Below are 24,174 nucleotides of genomic sequence, written 5' to 3'. Positions count from 1 at the left end.
GATTGTATACAACAAAAGAGAGAACTGGTGAGCCAGAAGACAGGTGAGTATAAAATACCCAGGGAAAATCACAGAGAGCAAAATGGGTGAGGAATACAGAAAAGAGCATTGTAAACAGGTTTGACATATCTGCAGTTGAGTCCCAGAAGGCGATGAGAGTTAGATTCGGACAGAAAAAATATGTGAACAGATAATAGCTGAGAATGTTCCAAAACTTCTGAAATATAGCCAACCTAGTTTCAAGTCTATGATTAATATGATAAAATCAAAATTAGGCACATCACAGTAAAACTGATGAAAAGCAAAGGCAAAGAAAAAAATCTTGAAAGGAGCCACAGAAATAAAGACATGTTACCTTCTAAGAAGCAGCAATAAGACTGACAGTTGAGTTTTCAGTAGAAAAATATGAAGCCAGAAAACAATGGAATAACATTTTTAGAGCACTAACAGAAAATATCTTACAGTCTAGACTTCCATACACAGGGAAAGTATTCCTCAAATTAAAACCACAATGAGAAATCAAACCACAGGGAGATATCACTAATAGCCTGTTAGATTGGCTACTACCAAAAATATAAAAAATATCAAACACTGGTGAGGATGTGAATAAAAGGGAACCCTTATACACTGTTGGTGGGACTGTAAATTAGTGCAGCCATTTTGGAAAACAGTAGGAAGTTACTCAAAAAACTAAAAATAGAATTACAGTGTCATATGATCCAGCAATCCCACCACTGGGTGTACAGCCAAAGGAAATAAAATCAGCATGGAAAGGGATGTGTGCACTCTCATGTTCATTGCAGCATTATTCACAATAGCCAAGATTGGAAACAATTAAATGACCATCAACAGATGCATGGATTTAAAACTGTGATATATATACACAAGACATACTATACAGCCTTTAAAAAAAACAGGAAATCTGTCATTTGAGACAACATGGATGAACCTAGAGGACATTATGGTAAGTGAAATAAGCCAGGCACAGAAACAAATACCATATGACATCACTTATATGTGGAATCTGAAAACACTGAAGTCTTAAAGTAAAGGGAACAGTGGTGGTTAGCAGAGGCTAGGGGGTGGAGCAAATGAGGACAGGGGAGATGTTAGTCATTGAGTACAAAGTTAGAGTTAGATGGAAGGACTAAGCTCTGGCGTTCAATTGCACAGCAAGGTGACTGTAGTTAGTAATATTATATGGTACATTTCAAAATAGTTAAAAGAGAGGAGTTCGAAGGTTTTCACCACAAAGAAGTGATAAATATTTGAGGTGACATATATGCTAATTACTCTAATTTGATTGTTCCATGTGTATATGAGTATTGAAATATCACTTTGATCCCCATAAATATATGAAATTATTGTTTGTCAGTTAAAAAGAAAGTAAAACTTAAAAAAAGGAAACAAACAAAAAAAGAGGTATCACAAATCCCACTCTCCCCCAACAAAATAAAATAAAATAAAATATTTTTTAGACAAACAAAAATTGAGAGCATTAATCACCAGTAGTTCTACATTAAAAGATATGTTCACAGAAGTTCTTCAGGCAGAAAGAAAAATGATCCCAGTTGGAAAAAAGGAAATAATGCAGGGAAAAAGAAAACAAATCAGAAAAGGTAAAAATTGGGGAAAATAAAAAATGAATATTGACAGGTAAAATCAACACCAATATTGCCTTGTGGAGTTTAGATATATGTAAAACTAATAGCATGACAATGATAATGCAAAAGATGGGGTTGGGGGGGTAAAGTGAAAGTATTTGAAGGTTTGGCATTATTGGGGACAAGGTAGCATGATAATAAGCCAAGGGTGCATGTCATAATGTCTAAGATAACTACTAAGTAATAGTAAAAGAATATATAACTAACAAGTTAATAAAGGGGGAATAAAAGAATAAAATTGACACAGAAGTCAGCATAAAGTTGATAACAAAACCAGATAAGATCATTACAAGAAAGGAAAATCATGACCAATCTTTCCTGTGAACACAAATGCAAAAACTCTTAAAAAAATAATAGGATGTCTAGCTATGCATAAAAAGGGAAATAATCATACTTACATGGGTTTTGTTCCAGGGATCCAAGGGTGGCTAACACTCAAAAATCACTCAATGCAATTCCCACGTTAACAGAAAGGAGAAAATGTGTAGATGGAGAAGATGTGTAGACATAGAAAGCACATTTGGTAGTGCTTAATATGTATTTGTGATTAAAAACAAACTATTGGAAACTAGGGATAAAAATAAAACTTCCTCAGTCTCAACAAAAGTATCTACAAATCATTCATAGCACACTTCACATGTCGTGGTGAAATATTGAAAGCTTTCCTCTGCACTTGGGAATGGGACAAGGATAACAGCTGTCACCACTTCCATTTAAGATTGTACTAAGGGTCCTAACAAGGAAAGGACATAAAAGAGCCTTTAGATAAACTGCTAGAATTAATAAGTGGATTTAGTAAATTTACTGGATCACTATGAAAAATGTACTGTACAATAATATACTACACTATACAAAATATACTATAGAAAATATACCAGTCACTATACAAAAATCAATTGTGGAATGCAAATTAAAATCACAATGAAATACTACTAAATATGCATCAGAATTGCTAAAATGGAACAAACATAAGTACATAAAAATGTTGGCAATGACATGAAGCAGCAGGAATTTTCACATACTGCCATGGGACTCTATACAACTACTTTGAAAAAACACTTAGTAGTATCTAATGAAGCGCGACACAGTCATACCTTATGAACCAGCAATTCCGCTCCTACACAATGGAAATGCACGGATATGTGCCTCTCCCCTCAAAATTTGTATATAAATGCTTGTATCACTTGCAATAGCCAAAAACCAGAAACAACCAATTTGTCTGTCAACAATAATGGATGAAAAAGTGTGGTGCATAGATACAATGAAATATTATACAACCATGAGAATAAGCCAAGACAGACATGGTAGGCTGTGCCAGACAGAATGCTGAATGAGAGAAGACACACACAAAAAAGCACATATTTTATGATTCCATTTGTATAAAGTTTTTTAAAAGGCAAAACAAATCTATGGTGATCAAAGTCAGAATAGTGATTAAGTGTGGACATGGTGATTTCCTGGAGACATCATGAAGGAGATTTCTTGGGTGTTGGCAATGTTGTATATCTTCATTTGGGTGGTGGTTAAATAGGTGTGTTTTCCTTGCAAAAATGTATTGAGGTGCACACTTGAGATGATCTTTGCATTTTTATATATGAGTGCTATCCTTCAATAAAAATTTGTAAAATCCATCGATAAAAATGACCGTTCCTTTAGTGAATGTGTAACAGAGGATTCTGAACAATACTAACGTAGACACAGACTAAACCCCCTCCACATGGGAAACCGTTGACCTCCTCATAGAAGCAGGAACTATCTGCATGAGAAACCATTGAAGGCAGAAGCTGTTCCATCAAAACAGAAACCACACACAATGAAAATGTTATGCCTGATTGCTGTAACTGCTCACTTCTGGCTTCTGTGACCTAGCTTGCTCTGTGCAACTGGACAAACCCACGTGCCAACAGGATACAGTTTTTGCCTTTATAAACTCCAGCAGACTAAAGGCTGGCTGCTGTTCTCCCAAAATACCTAGGGGAGGCAGTCGATGGCCAGCTAATAAAGACTCTGTTAAAATTCTTCATTGTTTGGTTCCTTTCCTGAGCAACAACCTCACAACAAATGTCTTTTATGTTCAACAGATTCTGCTAAGATTAATGAAAATGCAAGATGTTTGGAGTGGAAGGGGTTCAAAGCTGGTTGGGGGAGCACATACATGTGAAAATATGAGTTAGGACATGGGACGGGTGTGGGAAGTGAGTGACGTCTGCAGTGACAGCTCTAACTGCGTAAGGCCATGCAGGCCCCAGGGCCTGTGGACACTTTCTATTCTCTGTACTTTCTGTAAGACATTTAGGAACTACGCAGGGAGAATTGTCACATAGTCTACTCTCAAGTTGCTGTACCTGGATTTAGCCTCTCAGTCACCCTGCGGTCTTTCTTTCCCTGTGTCACCCTGTGTCAGTCAAGACACACTTTAAGCGCCCCTGTGGAAAAGCATGGGGAGGATGAGCCTGGGGTCAGAAACTACACCAACTGGATTCAGATCCTGGCTCCCTTCTCACAGTGTATATGCCTTTGAACAACTCAGTTCTCAGCATCACAATACAGGGGTTAGGACGGTCCCTAACTTTGAGCCTAGCTGTGAGTGTCCAGTCATTTAATCCAGGTAAAGTCCTCCCCAAAGCCTCTGGCACACAGGAAGTTCTCACCAAGGGTCAGCTGCTACTGAGCCCCTGTCGGGCTGGATCACAGCCTCCTCTACCCCGTCCTGTGCAGGTCCTGAGTCATGTAAGCAAAAGAAATAGGGAGTAGCCGTTGGCAAAGTGGACGTGCTTTGTTTCTAGCCGTGAGCTCCGCCAACCCATGGTTCAGAGCCACTTCCAGACCACAGACAACAGCGCAGAGAGGAGACACAACAGGAGGCCGGAAGGTCTGAGCAAACCAGCTGCTCTTTCCTCCAGCCCCTGTGCTATAACTTGGGAAGAGGTAACCCATGAGGCCTCCCTGTAGAAGCTCCCACAATGGGGGTGACAGACGGTTGAACAACTAACTATATCCAGCCTGCATCCCTCTAAGTACTTTTTCAGTTGTGTAGACGGCACAGCCAGTATCCCTTCAGGGTACTCGGATGCTTGAGGGCCATAAATAGCAAGCGAGGACCCCAGGGTGTCCTAGGCTGCTTTGAGATCCTCTGGGACAGGAGGCACAAGTCTAGTTTGTTTTCTGTTACCATCTTGTCCATTTGTCTGAGCCTCTGCTATCCTTATTTATTCAACTTTCCTATACTGGGAACAGAGAACAAACTTCCAGGTGACTTCCATCAGCTGGCTATCTCCCCCCACTCACACCAGGCTCAGTAGTCACCTGTGTTGTCTCAGTTCACCTGCCCCTGTCCCTAACCCAATGAGTTAAGTACTCTTATTACCACCACTCTACAATGAGAAAACTGAGAATTAAAGAGATAAAATAATATGCCTGCAGTTATGGAGCTAGTAAGGGTTGCACTATTATTAAACCCATTGTACAGATAAGAAGTTAAGTAGCTTGCCCAAGGTTACAAAGCTAGTAAAAGATGGAACTTGAACCAGGTCTGTGTGAAGTTCAAGCTAAACTCTTTCCTCTGAAGTTCAATGGCATTTTGGTTTTGTGTCTCTTAGACTGCTAGAACTCAAGGATCATTAGGGTCATGTCATCTGCACTTTGCAAGAGGAATCTTAACTAGCTCTATCTAAGGTTCGTGGTTGGCAAGGTATGACTGATTCAGGACCCTGGTCTCAGGACTCCTACAACTACAGCCCTGAACAAACTCTCACCTGACTTCACTTAAGTGAAAAGATCTAAAGACTTAAGAAGGTCAGTTGGAGTATGGTGCAAGTGTAAATCAGCAGCAATCAAAATGTGATTATAGGATATTCCTAATTCATTAAAAAATAAACACTATCATTATCATCTATTTGGGGGTTTTTTTTGTAGTTAGCATTAATATTTCACAAAGTTACTCACTTTGTACATTTTCTCTTTCTTCTACCAAGTTAATCATCTAGATGGATTCTCACATCTAGAAAAGAAAAATGGCCAATACTTTCAAACACAAATTCCTTTCAATTTAGGCACAAAAATGTCTAACACTAATAATAATAGAGGTAATAATTAAGCAGACTGACCTGTAAATATTCTCAGTAAGTATTTGCAGAGTGAATTTTTTGGTGAACATCTCCTCTGATTAAAAATAGAATTTTAGGGCTGACCCCGTGGTGCACTAGGGAGGGTGCGGCACTGGGAGCGCAGCAGCGCTCCCACCGCAGGTTCGGATCCTATATAGGGATGGCCAGTGTGCTCACTGGCTGAGCGCGGTGCGGCCGGTCACAAAAAAGACAAAAAAAAAAAAAAAAATAGAATTTTAATTTGTAAAACTTTAACTTCATTTAGCCACTTAGAGCCCTACACTATTTTGGGGAGTCCAGTTAATCAATACTTCCAGCCCATAGGAGTATATATATCTCGTGTTTTCTGATGATTTTTCTTTTAAACTCAGTGTACTGAAAAGTTCTACAAGAACCCAAATTGCACGGCATCCAGATAAACCTAACATGGAATTCTAGATCCTAGGTTAACATTGACATATTCTGTTGCTGAGTTCCAGCAGAAAAGATAGGATGGTTTATATCCAAGTCTGATGCCACAACAAACCACATATGTTTTCCTAGTGGCATTCATAAAACACAAACTACCATGATGCAATCAGAGAAGCTCTGTTTAGTAAGGAATGCTTTTATCACTGTTTTCTCATGTGGCAGTCAATGAGAAATGCTGCCTTTCTCAAAAAGGCAGCATCAAAATAAATTGGCTGAGGATATGAGGTCTTCCTTTCAGAAATAATATTCCACAAAAGGTTTAGTGTCTGCCACCCAGATCGGGGCTAGGTCCCTGGGTCTCTCCACACCAAGGGAGCCATTTCCATGCTGCAGAGGAGCTTGCTTCTGTAGCAGAAGAGTACTTCCTGGGCCCTGCAATTTCAAGATCACTTGGGAAATACGCTTGATGGGATAGCAGACCATCTGCTCAGGCAAGACTCAAAACAAGTAACAGCCAACCAGAAATTGAAGTGGAACTTGCCCCATGACCATGAAGCAAAAACTGTGTCAGCCGGGCAACTTGGGGCTCGGTAAATGACACTAGGCACAGAAGAGTCCCAAAAATTGTCCTGCAAGGCCCTTACCAAGCTAATCTTTACCATTTGGGGTATGTCTTTGTGACTCCAACCACATCAGCCTCTGTCCTGAAACCCTCAATTCAATTTGGAACTGAATTATTTGCATGATATTTGTCTTTCCTGCTGTATCCTGTTCATCGTCCTTGTGCATGTGTGGTCATTTGGAGCCTTCTGGACACCCACACCCACAGCCATTCAGGGGCTTCAGGTAACAGCCTCCAGTTCTCATTGGGTAAGTTGTGCTAATCAGCCCTATCAGGGCTCATCAGAGGGCTTTGGCTTGAGAGATGGGAAAGAGGTGTTAGTTTATTCCACCAGGCTTAAGCCCTGGAGGAACGATCCCCAGGGAGCCTGAGAATGAAGCCAGTGCAGGGAAGACAGCAGAACCTTGCTGAGAGACAGAGAAATACTGAGACTAGTGGCTTATTTTGAGTCTTAAATCCAGTAATGCCCAACATCAACCTGAAACTTGAACTTTCCATTTATATGAGACAGTAAATTCTTATTTTTTTGCCTAAGCCAATTTGAGTTGAGTTTTCTTGCGTTGGAACTCAAAGAAACTTTAATAAAAACTGTGTCCTATTTTCTCAGCACATTTTAACCTCCTCAAAGAGAGAACCATGCTAAGTGCTCTTCATAGTCTTAGCCTGATACAAAGTACATGGCAGTCACTCAGAAAGCTGTTGCTTCACTGGTTTTCTGGATTGTCCTATCCCATTTGCTACTGAAACCAGAAAGTAGGCATAAATTCATGATGCCCACAGCAAACCCATGTTGTGACTTGGTGCTCCCCCAGACAGGCACTGGTTCTGAATTCTCAACATCCGACCTAAAGCTGGTCACCCCTACCTCATTACCTGGTTATTCAGAACTCGCAATCCAAGTTGAGCATGATATAAATAAAAGATCACATTTGTATTTCAGAGTCACTCCATATTTTCTTTATATGTATAGTGGTCAAATATGCTGAACTCCAAAATAAATACATATGGGGATTTCTTACAAAATTCTGACCAGATGCTCATTCTTTCCACAGGTGGAACAGTCTTTTGTATAAATCTCCATGAATTTCTCCAGGTAATGTGTTCATGGAATGTTGCCCAGTAGAGTAATGCATTTCCTCCAAATTCTAGGACAACTCAACGTGCATACAAGCACTCTTTCTACAACTATATATTAAGGAGTTAATATAGTGTGTGTGTGTGTGTGTGTGTGTGCGCGTGCGTGCGTGAGTGCGTGCGTGCGTGTATGTATGTAGATGGTGTATGGCACTGAGATGACCACATGGACACTTTGGTCAGAAAAGCAACCCATCCCCTTTACCACATTCCAAACCCACCGGGGCTCGCTGCATTGGGAGCCGTTTTTCAGTTTCTCGGAAGGCAGAGCTCTTCACTAACCAGACCTGCTTTGACCCTCTTTGTGAAGTGTTGACACCGTCAGGCATTGTCTGTCACTCATCCACCGTTTATTGGTGACTACTGTGTCAGGCAGCCTTTCCAGGAGCTGAGGCTGTCTCAGTGATCGAGAGTCAAGGTCCCAGCCCTCATGGAGTTTATATTCCAACAAAGGTGATGGGCAACAAATAAGCAACTAAATGATTAAGATTATTCCAGTTGGTGGTAAATATTAAGAGGAAAATAAAACAGGAAGGAGAGTGACACTGAGGAGAGGGGGATTTTCACCAGGCAATCAGTTTTGAACTACGACATGCCGTTAGGGCTCCCAGCTGAAGGTCCACGTGAGTGTGGGCCCTTAGCTGTCTCTTCTTTGAACTCATGTCAAAAGGCCTTCCTCGACTCAGGTGAGGGGTGAAGGTTAATGGCCATCTCACTGAAATGGCCTGCTCTCTCCCTTCTGCACCTTCCTTGCACTGGGAGAGTCCCTTTTACTTCTTTTGGAGGGTGTCCTGGGGCGTCCTGGTGCCCTTTTTAGTATAATACCGAATTACAGACTTGTCACCCTTGTTTTATAAATACCCATGGCACCCAGTGATCAGCTCTCCCACATATGGGCAGTAGGTTTCACAGGGGGCAGGCAGAGTCTGAAGGCCACAGATACACTGAGCTGGGTGAAAAAGCACAGCCCCTAAGGCTCCCCGTGTGTCACTTCTACTGCATGCTGCCACAGCTGTGGTGCAAGTGGCCAACCACTCACTCCTGAAGGTGTGGGCCAAATGTCTCCCTTCAGACAAGACCGGGCACGGGGAATCTAGAGCACCAGTGCCCTCTCATGGACGAGCCAGGAAGCATCTTCAAGGGAACATGCTCACCCTCGCACTCTCTAAGCCAGAACCAGGCAGCACACAACACCTCTCAGCCACGGCCTCCTCCTCCGCAGATGAGGGAGATCAGGAAGACCATGGAGTGCTGTCAGGCGACGCTGACTTGGCCCACTCCCTCCATTGCCCCCAAAAAGAACCTGCCCCTGCCAAGTGTCTCGCTGTTGAAATCTCCATCTTTAAGTATCATTTCTTTAGGCTTTCATCCCAATCAAACATAAATCGTCTTAGGAAGATTGACTTTCAGAAGTCATGTGTCATTTACCAGTTAGTAAGAATGAGGTTACGTAGGTCTTCCTTAATAGTGAATTTTGACCTAAGGCAAAAGGAAGAATTTCGGGGACACTGAGCTGCCCAGTGTACTGGGAATGGTTTGGGAAGAGAGGGTGTGCCCTAAGGACAAACTTGACTTATAAGATTCAATGCATATTATCTTAATGCTCCTAATAACTCAAAATGCACCAATTCTTATTATCCTGATGCATTTTACAGGTGAGGAAATCAAGTCTGACACCACAGAACCTGGCGTATGACTGACGTTCCATAGATTAGTTCCTTCTTTACTCTGCTATTTCACATAGGGCAGTAGAGATTCTAAGAGGGAATCTGTAAAAATGGGGTAACTGTCTTTTAATGCCTGCTCATATGGAAATGCATGACGGAAAATACAGAGCAGAGAGGAAAATATAAGAAATACCACCATTTCTTGAGTTTGAGATCAATCTGATTTTTTATCCAATTTCTGGTTTTTATTAGACAATTTAAGAAAAATCTTAGGTTTCTAATTAACAAAAGGCATCTACACCAAGAATCATCCTATTTTTCCGTAAATTAAAGTTTACAGAGACTTTTCTTAATAAGCATGCTTGCTAATAACATGACTCACTTTTACCAAAACCTAAGTTGGCTACTAACCCCATCATCCATCCCATTAATATGGCAACTAAAGCCTTTCATGCAATCTCGAAGGACGAGGCTGAAGGAAGCCAGTATCCCTATAAAATCAAGCACCTGAGGTTGCCAGAGGCCAGAGGCCATGTCACACTAACTGCATGTCATTATTAACGCCACTATCATTATCCTCATTGTTATTGGAGGCTATGGTGATGTACTTTGGCAGGCGGAGGCCTCTAATGGATTTATGTAGGACCAGGAATGTTTATCAAGATAAAAGAGGCCACTGGGGGGGTCTTGTCCCCACACAGCTTAGAAGGTGTGCTTTTTCTCCTTGAAGCGGGAGAGCATGAGAATTCAGCTAACTATTTATTCCCACAAACATACTGGCTGTTTGGCAGGGGAAGCTTGCTTGGAAGTGTCCCCGTAGCAACAGAAGAAGCCAATTTAGGATTGAAAAATATAGTAGGAAATCTACCTTATAGATAATTTATAGGCTAAAAACTGAAAGATGCATCTTTTCCTTCAGGGTCTTATTTTGAATGGCAACATTTCCCTTCAGAAAAATCCTTTAGGACCCCTGATCCTATTGCTGTAGAGACAAAGAATTAGGAATTAGAGGGGTTAAGTAAGTTTCCCAAGGTAACCCAGCTGGTAAGTGACAGAGTTAGCACCTGAATTCAGGTCTCTCATCCCAATCCCAGTGCTGTTTCTACTACCGTCTCTCCAGATAGACCAGCTGGAGTCCGGCCAAGTCTCACGGATGCAGCCAATTCCTGTTTCCTGATGACAATGATTTTTTCTGCTTTGCTGTGGTTCATTTTAATCTGTAGGCACCAGTGAAACTCTTTTCTGCTCTCAGCCACGGAGCTGAGCTGTACTGTCTGTTTATATTCTACAATGCTCATCATGTTGTGGCCGATGCAGTAATGTGACCATTACCACATGACCTTTGACCACACATCCCAGTTAAAAGTCAAGTCCGTGTCGATTGGCACCAATGTTTCACAAGTGACTAATGCATTGACTAATTCTTCCACAGAAAAAGTTTTATAGGGCCCTGACTTTCACCCCCAATAAATCAGAGCTCCCTTAAAAGATTCATTACGAGGACCCAAGCTGCCAGTTCAAGTTCATCTCTGTTGTCACAGTACGTTCACCATCAAGGGAGTTGATCACATTCCAGTGAGCTGGTTGGTTTCGCTTTGTGGGAGAAAATGTACCAGGAGGCTTTCAGATGACAACAGAGATAACGTGGCTCTCCACTTCTCTGGGCATTGGGAATACGCTGGGGACGCTGGGGAACAAGCCAGATGACGTTTCCTTCCTCAGGAGCTTACACGACCAGTAGATAATATCCATATCCACTTTGGCCCAAAATTCTACAACTGTAAAGGACACCGTGGTCGGTTTTATTAAGTTTTGGGGTTTGGGGGTCTTTTTAAAATAAATTTGTTAAAAAAATAAATTTAAGAACTCAATTTCTGATCTGAAATGGGAAAAGCTTTTTTAAAGAGATTAACTAGTTTAGGGTAGCCTAGCAAAGCTGCATGAAATTTAAAGGCTTCCTATGCAAATTTGGCCTATATCCCTGCATTGATTAGCTACCTTTAATCTCTCCGCTTTTCTCTTTTTCTGGTTGCCCCTCCTCCCCTTTCCCATTTCTCTTCAGGGTTAATATGTAAAAGAAAGAATATAGAGCTAATATCTGTCAAGGACTCTGAATTATAATTCTGGAGAAGATGACTACGGGAAAGGAGGACCTCAGTGATCTGCTTTGTCTCCATCCAGTAGAATCATGGTTAACTGAGACTTGGCTTTGGCATTTCCTCTTTTCTAGAAAAAAGAGAAATAAGAAAGTACGTGTTCAAACATGTATTTGCTATCTCGACCAAAAGCTCCTTATCTCCTTTGCAGCTGCCTGCAAGCCCCAGCAGGTTTCAGGGTCAATGATTCTCATCTCTCCCTTCAGACACTTGGACATCTGTGAATATGTTGACCTTGAGCACTGGACAAAGTCATTCCTAACGGACGTTAATTTGATTACTCAGTTCTGACCTCTCCTGAGGTCTGGCTTTTGTCTTCATCACGGTATTAAGATAGTGATAACCTCCCTGAAGTCATAAAAATGTTCTGATAAGACTTATCGATCTTGGGTTTGAAATGGAACAGATAACCAAAGTGTATTATGGTAAACTCTTAACCTACTCCCTAAGATGTATGTCTACCAAGACAAAAAGAAAAAGAAAAAAAGTCATGCTTTTGTCTCGTAAAAGACCTCTCATTTGTTTTTACATTAATAATCACTGTTTTAAAAGTAACACAACCTACTCTGTCCACTTTGCATTTATTTTTGCCAGCTTCGGGCAAGAATAAGGACAATTATAATCAGGAAATTAGTGAAACTCCCTCCCATAGAAAACGCGGGACTAAAAGATTTGGAAGACAACAAGGAGGTATTAAAAATAGTAATATGCATTGGCTACCTTTAAACAAGTCTCACAGATTTCAGCCCACTGTTGAAAATGATGACTCTCTTTGCACAGCTAAAGATACAGAGGTCCTGGGGAATAAAACCATTTTTTCCTGTTGTGCTGTAGTGGAAAGAGCGTGACTGGGAGGCTGAGCAGGACTGGGCTTAAATCTGAGCTCCACAACTCACCAGCTAGGTGTTTGGGGGCTGATTAGTAGACAGAGCTGAGTATGAATTTACTCATAGGTAAGATGGGCGTAAGACCCACCTTGGTTATCAGGGCTCATAAGAAAACTCTTCCTTCCAACAGACAGATCCCAAGCGGACGCTGAAACCCAGCATCCTCCTTGCCAAGCTTCCTTGTTAACCACGCCCTCAAACTCTAATTGATAATCAAGCTACATATTAATGATTCATTTTCTGTTGTTAGATGCTTCCTAATCTGAGGTAGAGATAATATGGACTAAATGTTTTCAGAGTGGCAGAGACAGGAGCTTCATGTAGAAGGAAAACATGAATTAATCATTAAGCTATCAAAATGCCCCTAGAACAGGTAAATTATGTGTTTCAAAGATTTTAAACAGGGCCGAGCCCATGGCGCACTCAGGAGAGTGCGGCGCTGGGAGCACAGCGACGCTCCCGCCGTGGGTTCGGATCCTATATAGGAATGGCCAGTGCACTCACTGGCTGAGTGCCGGTCACGAAAAAGACAAAAAAAAAAAAAAAAAGATTTTAAACAGATGGCATAGAATCAGGGATTTGGTTGAGATAGTGAGGAACAAGGTATGACTATGGTCAAGCAGGTAAGGTGGGAGCAAAATCTAGAAAGTTCTAGAAGAAGCCGCTGGCGGGTTTCATTCAAACAATCCGTGGGCTAGGCCTCCAGCAGCCTTGCTTCTGCCAGCCCCTGCATTACTCTCCACAGCAGAGCCACAGGTTTCTTGTGGGAAAAAAACACCCCAAAAAAGGAAAAAAAAGTCAGGATCACATTCAGAGAGGGCTGAGGAGACCTTCACCTCTCCCTTCCAGTTTGCTGGTGCCTGAAATTCTTTTATTGAGTGGAACATGTTTCATCCCATAATTATAGTTAAAAGATGTAAACTTCACAAGTCTATTTCAGACAAGATGTTGATGAATATAAGTTCTAGTCAAAATATAATCAGTCAAGCAGTCAACAAATGTCAATAACTGGTTATCAGATCTCTCTCTGCTTTGAGAGAGGAAAGAGGTGAAGGTGCTGGACACCTGGAAGGAGACACGGGTCACCTCCACAGGGAAAGCTCAGGGAGCAGAAGTTTGCTGACATCACAGTTTGCCTCACATCACTCCTGTTTGCAGCTGTGAGTGGGCAAGCAGAAGCTGGCTGAACTTTAGATTTGGTTTGAGAAGGTTTTGGGGGTTTTTTTTAATTTTTGTTCTGTTTCATTTTAGTTTTTGTTTGATCAGGCCTCTGCAAAGACCATAAATCTGTTTGCAATGACTTATGAACTGCTTTTCCTTTAGTGGTATATATTTATTTTTCATGGGGCTGTTTGGCTTCTTACTAATCAAAAAGGCAGCTCCTAATAAACTGATAGCTTGGGTGCTAGAAGGGAGAACAACCCCCATCAGACACCTCAACTCCCTCTGCAACATAGTCCTGCTGTGGTGGCCCAGCCCAGACAGCCAGCCCATCAGTCAGCCAGTCAGTCATTTGGTCAGTCAGTCAGTAGGCCATTCATTCATCCAGTCAGTTAGTCAAGTGAGTCAGTCAGTCAGATAGTCAGATAGTCAGCCAGTCAATCAGGCAGATATTCAGTTAGTCTGACAGGCAGTCAGACATTTGGTCAGTCAGTCAGTCAGATGGTCAGATAGTCAATCAGTCAATCAGACATTTGGTCAGGAATTCCATCAGACAGTCCATCACACTCAGTCAGACTGTTCATCAGACAGACAGTCAGTCAGTTGAATATCCAGGATTATGTATGATTAGTTAAGATGTTGCAATAGCTTAAATCTATTTTCCTCCTTAGGCTTTCAGTATAACTTGAGTGTGTTTTAAGCATTAAGTAGGTCTAGGATGCAAATCAAGTTTCTGGTGACCTGGAGTGGACTCTCTCACTTCAGCCACTTGTAGACCAGATTTCAAGATTCTTCAACAATCTTTTCCATAGTCCTTGAGGCTTTGGAGTCTGAAGACTGTGCTTGAAACGATGAGAGTCACATAATAGGAATGTGTATCAGTCAAAGTAGTGCTAGTGTTCTAACAGGAAAATCTTGGGTTAGCATAACAGAAGTTTACTTCTTCCTGGGGTGTTGGGTTAGAGATCCAGACTCACAAGAGGTCTGGCCATTTACCCACCATGAGGGTTGTCCTTGGCATCAACAAGCAGCAGAGGATCTGATGGGATGGCCTACATACTTCCACCCATGTCCCATGGTGAGAACTCAGTCATATGTCCATATGCAACTGTGCGGAGGCTGAGAAACTAGTTTACATGTGGGCCCAGGAGGAATGGGACACATAGTAGGCTTCTAGCTAGTCTCGCCATAGTGCTCAACAAATGTTTGCTGAATGAATGGTTCCAAGCCCCATGCGACAACTTACTGAGCCTCATGACTGTGGTTAAATCTCTAAACCGAAAAATATCTGTAAAAAGGGCATAATACCTTAGAGGGCTTGCTACGGTCTGAATGTTTGTGTCCTACCAAAATCCAACCACCTGTTTTGATCTCTACTCCTTTCGTTCCTTATGCTAATTAACAAACCTTCTGGCACAGGTTCCAGTAAGGATATTTGAAGTGCCAAGTAATCATCCCTGAAGTATTGATCGTTGGTCAGGCTACTTTAAATGCTGACTAATCACTCCCAAGGCCCAGATCATATTTCACTCATACACATATCACAGAATTTATTCTAAATTATTTCAATAGAAAATTATTTTCTTTTTTTCAATACAGTTCTCCATCAATAGAGGACTCATTAAATACACTGATACCCTGTAAAATACAATACTGTGCAGCTGCAGGAAGGGATGAGAGCACACACACACACAGTATGTAAACGTAGGAAACCTTAAGTTATATGGTCCCGAAAACAGATGAGCAGAGGACCGTGTGGACAGTATGCCTCCACTTGAGCAAAAAATAATGATTTATATATTGCGTATGTGTGTCATATTTACGGATATTTTCTGTCCTTTACTTCCTATACCCCAAAGTTCTCCCAGTTCCAGTCCTTGTAACTTTTCTCCCTCTCTCCTCCTTAAAAAAAAAACTACTATATTAACTAAGATGCTTTATCATCTTTAATCATTGTCCCTTTTTCCATTGCATGTCATCTCTACACAGGTGTTATGCAGAAGCACACACGTGACTCTCTAGGAACTGCAGTGAGATAAGGGTGTGCTGGGGGACGAGGGGTGTAACATGTGACGTGAGGAAGGTCATGCACACTGACTCCTACATTAATATTTTTTTACTTTCGAATCTATTTATCTATCAATCTGTATCTACCTATATCTCTCTATCGGAAAAGGACTAAAACAAACATAATAGAGGGTCCCTAGTCTCCTCCTGCCTTTGGCCCTTGACCCCTTTTCTTTTTTCTTGACAACTGCTTCTTTCACCTCATGAACTTGGACTAGCCAATAAACTGCAAAACTTGAATAAACAGTTCTTGGAAAATATTGTTCTGATGCTTAACAAGCAAGGAGCACAAAACAGGAATGACCCCAATCACAAGTTTGTTAAAGTGGCAAACTGCTGCCTCAGCGAAAACTGCAAGGACAGGTGCTTGGCTTTCCCTGTCCTCCAAAAACCCTGACCCTGATTCAACTGAGGGTCACCAGGTGTTCCCCAAATACAGGAATAAGTTGAATAAAGCCTTTGTCAGCCTCCATTTGAGTCCCTAAATCATTTTCTTTTCACTCGTATCTATACAAACACATACAAAATACACACATATGATGTATATACACACATATACATATGCGTATAATGTGTGTGAAAACAAGTTATCAAGCACGGTCACAATCAGTGTACTTAAAACATGCTGACAACCCTGCTTTCTCACCTGGCCTATCCAGTTGATATGTTCCATTCTTCTCGCTGACCAGTACTTCATGATTTTGTCTTTGCAAGTGGAATCAGGTCGTTTCGAAGTGCACTTGGCTGGAGGAGATACGTGGCTATCACTTAAACTACCATCAACTTCAGCTTTCTGAAAAACAACGTTAAAAATGTATTTATTATTCCTATTAAGACAAATAGAATTCTTAATATTCTTAGATAATCAGACACAATATTTTATTAATATTAAGATAATCAGACACAATATTAATTATTTTCAACCAATTCATCCTTAGGCATGAGGATGAATTAGCTTCCTCACTTCATAAGTGAGAAAAATTAAAGTTGAGAGTTAGGTGGACTGGCCCAAGTTCCCCAGCTGCTTATGACGTATTCTAACTTGGACCTCCATGTGCCCTGCTTTTTGCTGCATTACATCATAGCATTTCATGTTTGTGTTCAGGGATCCTTGAGAATTTGCCTGCCATTCTTTATTCTCTCACACCAGGGAGCACCCTGAAATCCAGGACAAAGTGTAGATGATCCAGTGTCTTGGAATCAACGGTCAACCCCTGTGTTAGGTTACATGTGTGTATTTGTGATTATGTCGATGTGTGAATGAATGATTTGTGATCATATACAATACCTTCTCATTGTGGAAAAGTAGAAAATGCAGAAAATTATTAAGCACAAAATTTCCTTTAGCCAATCACTAATAATCACTGTTAAAAGCCAGTGTATATCTTTCATAAACACACTCACACATGTGAATCTTATACTCTTTATGTCAAAACAAGACATGGATATTAAAGAAAGTACAATTATAAGTTAGTCTCACTCAAGAATAAGATGCAAAATTTTAACAAAAATATTAGCAAGCTAAATCCCACAATTTATAAAATAATACAATATGACTGCATTGATTTATTCCATTCATTTATGTTTGGTTTGACATTATACAAGTCCTTATTTTAACATATCACATTAACAGATTTTTTTAAAAAAATACGATCTCAGCTAGTTAGGAAAAATAAGTTCTATTGCGTACAGTTGAGCTAAGCATCTATAATTACCATAATTTACTGCATGCTATCAAATGGCTAGAAGAGAGGAGATCAAGTGTCCTCATCACAAAGAAACGATTGTTCTGTGATGATGAATATGCTAATTATCCCAATTTGATCATCACACATGGTATACAGTATTGATACTCAACTCTGTACCCCACAAATATGTATAATCAATTACATTTCAATGAAAAATGAAAATAAATTAAAAGTACAGTCTCAACAGATGCAGAAAATGCATTTTAAAAATAACATTCATTCATGAGAAAAACATTAAAGTGGGAAGAGGCAGAAATGTCCTTCATCTGGTAAAGTGTATCTGCCATAAATATCATATGCATTAGTGGACTATTAAAATCGTTTTCACGTCTATCAGCAACAAGATGAGAATGCTTCCTTCTCTTCAATATTGGCTTGAAGGCTTCAGCCAACACAGCAGGAAAAGAGGAAAATATAAACATATACTAAACAGAAGGGAACAAACAAAACTGTCACTATGTATTTACATATATATAGTCTACATGGAAAAGTCAAAAAAAGTTTACAGAGAAACAACTTAGAATTAGCTAGAAAATTTAGCAGACTCTCATACATCAACAACAAACAATTAAAACATCTAATTTTTAACATGAGAATAGCAGCAAATATGGTGGTCTCTTGAAGATTTGTCCTGAAGACTTTCCTGTGGAAGATTTCCTATAGAATGCTAATATCCTAGAAGAAACAGGTCATTGATGGAAAGTCAAAGTGGTCCTTTGCTGAAACCACAGGAATGAGCTTTCATTTCTAAGTTATTTTTAGAAAAAAAAAGTCTGTTTGCCTTCTTTTTTTTTCTTTCATCTTTTGTTTACTGATATATAGGGGAAAAAAAGTCTGTTTGCCTTCTTTTTTTTTTTTTCCTCTCATCTTTTGTTTACTGATATATCCCAAGTGACTAGAGCAAAGCCTGGCACATAAATAACAAGCATTTACTAAATGTTTATTGAGTAGATGAACAAAGGAATAAATTAAATAGTGATGGGAGCCACTCTAGAAATGGGTGAGAAGTTGTATTTGTGATGTGTCGCTTTGTGACTGATCCCTTTTCTCCTGGGCAGAGCACACTGCTATTCAGTGGCTACTCCCTGATCTTTGATTCATGACTGCCTTCTGAGGAGCTGGGCATTGTCACTTCTTAGAAAGCATTAGCTATATTTCCTCTCAAATAAACATTGCTTCTAATTATCAAAAACAGAGTTATCAAAGGATGTCATGCAGAAGGGGAAAAGGAAAATGGGAAATCCCCAACAGCCTACATTCCCATCACCACCCACCTTCAATCCTAGCTACAAGAGAGGGCCACATACATCCCTTTTGGGCCCTGAGCACAGCATAGGCAGTTACCTGGCATCCACACAACTGCATTATTCTAGAGAGAAGATTCACACTGAGTCCTGCTAAACCCCCAGGACCCAGACTGCCACAGCACCATTCTGGGATCAGAGCCAACACCAGAATGCATCCTGCCCTGTGGCCCAATAGCCCCAGCATCACCACATATCTGGGGCCTCAGTGAAATCTCTCCACACCTACTCAGATAGTTGCAGTGTCACAGCAGCTGCTGGACCCTAGCAGTGTAGCCATAACCGCTAATACCCAAACCCATGCAGTGCCCTGCACCCCAGAAAACAGGTGGTTGGGCACAGTAGGAAAACCCCTCCAAATCAAAAAGAGCCAATGTGTGCTCTCCAGAAACTGAAAGTTGACCACTTGTGGCTCTCTGCTTCCACCACCTGTGGCCCTGCCCACTCCAACAGAGTGTGCCCGCGCCTTTCCTAGGGGCTCATGGACCCATCTGCAGGCGTGGTGACCCCGCCCACCCCCATAGAGGAGCCAACAAGTGCTCAAGCACCCCTCCCAAGGACCTGAGGACATGCCTGCAGCACCAGTGACCTCTCCCATTCCAGGTGAGGAGCTCCCAAGTGTCCCTCCCCGGGGCCTGATATTCTGCCTGCTCCTCCCCTGCAACCCCAACACTTCAGCAGAGAATCTGTTGAGCTCCTGAGCACCATTCCTGTGGGCCCAAGGTCTGGCTGCTGATGGCCTGCCTCCCCCAGCAATCCCACCCCCTTGGCCAGACAAGCTGCTGCACACTTGCACATGCCCCACCAAGGCTCAAGAACCAGCCCTCCCAGCAGCCCTTGTCCCCAGTAAAGCTGCATCACAGCCTCTACCAACACCTGCGGCATAGGCCACTGAAGTACTCCCAGACACCTCTGACATTAAACACAGTAGAAGAAATCACACAAAGACTACCCTACTGTGCCCACCCAGAACCAAAGCCAAACACACTACCCAACTGACACTATAGAACACATCTATAGTAAAACGTCTTTTCCTACTAAAGCTGCTGCATAAAATTAGAAGAAGAAAGTATTACACCAAATGCACAGACATCTTCACAGAGATAAAGAAACATAAAAGCAAAGAAACATGACAACCCCAAAGGAACACAATAATTCTCCAGTAATAGATCCCAAATAAAAGGAAATCTATGAAATGCCTGAAAAGAAAGTCAAAACAATAATCTTAAGGAAACTCAGTGAGATACAAGTTAGACAACTCACAACAATCTGGAAAATAATTCATGGTCAGAATGAGAAATTCAACAAGGAGATAGATATAAGAAAGAACCAAACAGAAATCTTGGAACTAAAGAATTTATTAAGTGAAATAAAAAATACAAGTGAGAACTTCAACAACAGACCAGCTCAAGCAGAAGAAAGAATATCTGAAATTGAAGCCAGGTTGTTTGACATAACCCAGTTGAACAACAACAACAACAACAAATAAAAATTAAAAAAATAAACAACAACAAAATCAGATAAATGGACTTTCAATCAAAAATATTTTAGAAAGACAAAAAGGTCACTATATAATAATAAAAGGATCAATTCAGCAAGAGAATGTAGCCATTGTAAATATATGCACCAAACTTTGGAGCTCCCAGATCTACAAAGCAAACATTATTAGAACTAAAGAGAGAGAGAGACTCCAGTATGTTAATAGTTGGGGACTTTAACCTTCATCCTCAGCAATGGACAGATCACCAGATATAAAAACAACAAAGAAACATCTGACTTAAACTGCACTAAAGGCCAAATGGACTTGAACATTTACAGAACATTGCCTCCAACAGTTCCAGAGTACACATTCTTCTCATCAGCACATGGAACATTTTTCAGGATGTTAGGACACATGTTAGGCCACAAAACAAGTCTCAACAACTTTTAAAATATCAAAGTTATATCACGCAACTTTTTAGTCAACAGAATATAACTACAAATCAATAAGAGGAGGCACTTGGGAAACTATACAAATACATAGATTAAATGACATGCTCTTGAACAACGATGGGTTATTAAAGAAATTTAGGAGGAAATCAAAAAATTTCTTATAATAAATGAAAACAGAAATATAATATATCAAAACCTATAGGGAACAACCTGATGTTGCACCTCAAGGAACTAGAAAAGTGTGAACAAACCAAATCCAAAATTATTAATAGGCAGAAGTAAATAATAAAGATCAGAGCAGATCTAAGTGAAATAGACTTAACAACAATACAAAAGATCAAAGAAACAAAAAGTTCTTTTTTGAAAGGTAAACAAAACTGAAAAATTATTAGCTAGACTAATTAAGAAAAACGAGAGAAGATGCAAATAAATAAAATCAGAAACGCAAAAAGAGACATTACAATTGATACCACAGAAATACAAAGGGTTATTAGAGACTGTTACAAACACTATATCCCAACAAAGTGGAAAACCTAGAGGAAACGGAAAAATCCCTGATCACATATAACCTATCAAGACTGAACCAAGAAGAAATATAAAATCTAAATAGATCAGTAACCAGTAACAAGATTAAATTGGTAATAAAATGTCTCCCTACTAAAAAAAAAAAAAAGTCCAGGACAAGATGGCTTCACTGTTGAATTCTACCAAACTTTTGAAGAACTAAGACAAATTTTTTCTCAAAAACTGAAGAGGGAATTCTTCCAAACTCATTCTATGAGGCCAGCAATACCCTGACATCAAAATCAGACAAAGACACAACAAAAAAGAAAACAGGCCAATACCCCTGATGAATATAGACACAAAAATCCTCAACAAAATACAAGCAAATCAAATCCAATGACACGTCAAAAAGATTATGTACCATGATCAAGTGAGATTTATCCCAGGGATGTATGGATAGTTCAAGATATGCAAATCAATAAATGTGATACATTACATCAACAGAATGAAGGCCAAAACCATTTGATTATTTCAAGAGATGCAAAAAAAAAATTGATAAAATTCAACATCCCTTCATGATAAAAACTCTCAACAAATTAGGTATTGCTATGGTTTCAATGTCACCTCACCCCCACCAAATCTCATGTTGAAACTTAATCCACATTGTAACAACGTTAAGAGACTGGAAAATCCCCCTATGATATTTGAAAGGTGGGGCCTTTAAGAGGTGATTGGATCATGAGGGCTATGCTCTAATAAGTGGATTGATTCATTCATAGATTGATGGGTTAATGGATTAATGGGTTATCCTTGGAGCAGACAGGAGGCTTTATAAGGAGAGGAAGAGAAGATGTTAACACATTCTTGCCCTCTCACCATGTGATGCCCTGCCCCACTTTGGTTCTCTACAGAGAGTTTCCACCGGCAAGAAGACCACCACCAGATGTACCTGATTGACCCTGGATTTCCCAGCCTCTGAAACTATAATTAATAAATTCTGTTTCTTCATAAATTATCCAGTTTCAAGAATTCTATTATAAGCAACAGAAAACTGACTAAGACAGTTATTGAAGGATTGTACCTCAACATAGTAAAGACCATATATGACAAACCCACAGCTATCATACTGAATGGGAAAAAGTTGAAAGCTTTTCCTCCAATAAGAGGAACAAGACAAAGATGACCACTTCCACCACTCTTATTCAACATAGTACTGGAAGTCCTAGCCAGAGCAATAAGGCAAAAGAAAGAAATAAAGGGCATCCAAACTGGAAAAGAGAAAGACAAATTGTCCCTGTTTGCAGACAACGAGATCTGATATGTACAAAAACCTAAAAATTCTACCAAAAACCCTCCAGAGCTGATAAACAAATTCAGCAAAGTTGTGGAATACAAAATCAACATAGAAAAATCAGTAGCATTTCTACACACCAACAACAAACTAGCTGTAAAAGAAATCAAGAAAGTAATCCCATTTACATTAGCTATGAAAAACAAACAAACAAACCCCTAGGAATAAATTTAACAAAGGATGTGAAAGATCTCCACAATAAAAATTCCAAAACACTGATGTAAGAAATTTAAAAAGATGCAAGAAAAATAGAAAGACATCCCATGTTTGTGGATTGGAAAAATCAATATTGTCAAAAGGACCATATTACCCAAAGCAATCTACAGATTCAATGCAGTTCCTATCAAAATAGCAATGACGTTCTTCACACAAACAGAAAAAACAACCCTAACATTCACATGGAACTGTAAAAGACGAATAGCCAAAGAAACCCTGAGCAAAAAGAACAAGGCTAGAGGCATCATGCTAACTAACTTCAAAATATGCTACAAAGCTGTAGGAGCCAGAACGGCATGGTACTAGAATAAAAACAGACAAGTTGACCGATGGAATAGAATCGAGATCCCCAAAATCAACCCACATATTTACAGCCTACTGTTTTTCAACAAAGGTGAAAAAAATGTACAGTAGTGAAAGGACAGCCTCTTCATCAAATGGTGCTGGGAGACCTGCAAATCCACATGCAGAAGATTGAAACTAGACCCCTATCTCTCACCACACACAAAAATAACTCAAAATAAATTAAAGACTTAAATGTAAGACCCAAAACTATGGAACTACTAGGGAATAAAAAAGAGGAAATGCTTCAAGACATTGGTCTGGGCAAAGAGTTTATGGAAAAGACTTCAAAAGCACAGGCAACAGAAGCAAAAATACACAAATGGAACTACATCAATCTAAAAACAGAGGAAAGAGGCAACCTACAGAAGGAGAGAAAATATTTGCAGACTATTCATCTGACAAGGGATTAATATCCAGAATATACAGGGAACTCAAATAATTCAATAGCAAAGAAGAAATAAAAGAAAGAGACACAAATGGTCTCATTTTAAAATTGGGTAAGATTATCTGAATAGACATTTCTCAAAAGAATACATACAAATAGCCAAAACGTATATTTAAAAATGCTCAATATCACTAATCATCAGGGAAATACAAATCAAAACCACAATCCCATCCCAGTTAGAATGTCTATTATCAAAAAGTCAAAAATAACAAATGCTGGAGAGGACTGAAGAAAAGGGAACTCTTGTATACTGTTCATGGGAATGTAAATTAGCATAGCCATATGGAAAACAATATGGAGTTACCTCAAAACACTAAAAATAGAACTCCTGTACGATCCATCAATCCCACTATTGTACACAATACAATACTGGGTATTTATCTAAAGGAAAGGAAATCAGTATACCAAAGAAATATCTGCACCCCCATGTTTACTGCAGCAATATTTAAAAGAG

General features: G+C 40.0%; 1 long non-coding RNA gene across 4 annotated transcripts in view; it reads right to left on the bottom strand.

The window, feature by feature from the left end:
• The window catches only part of LOC134364708 (uncharacterized), a 68,394-nt gene that overhangs the window by 15,849 nt on the left and 28,371 nt on the right, over window positions 1-24,174 (bottom strand). For 3 of the 4 annotated variants that reach the window (XR_010021876.1, XR_010021873.1, XR_010021875.1), the window contains one exon: window positions 16,522-16,668. This is a non-coding gene — a long non-coding RNA (uncharacterized LOC134364708). Of the gene's footprint in view, window positions 1-11,731; window positions 11,831-16,521; window positions 16,669-24,174 lie in introns of those variants that run through there. The other variant, XR_010021874.1, reaches the window with a different exon arrangement.

This window comes from Cynocephalus volans, chromosome 16, assembly GCF_027409185.1.
Source record: "Cynocephalus volans isolate mCynVol1 chromosome 16, mCynVol1.pri, whole genome shotgun sequence".
Lineage (NCBI taxonomy): Eukaryota > Metazoa > Chordata > Mammalia > Dermoptera > Cynocephalidae > Cynocephalus > Cynocephalus volans.
This window is presented reverse-complemented; position numbering and strand designations above follow the sequence as displayed.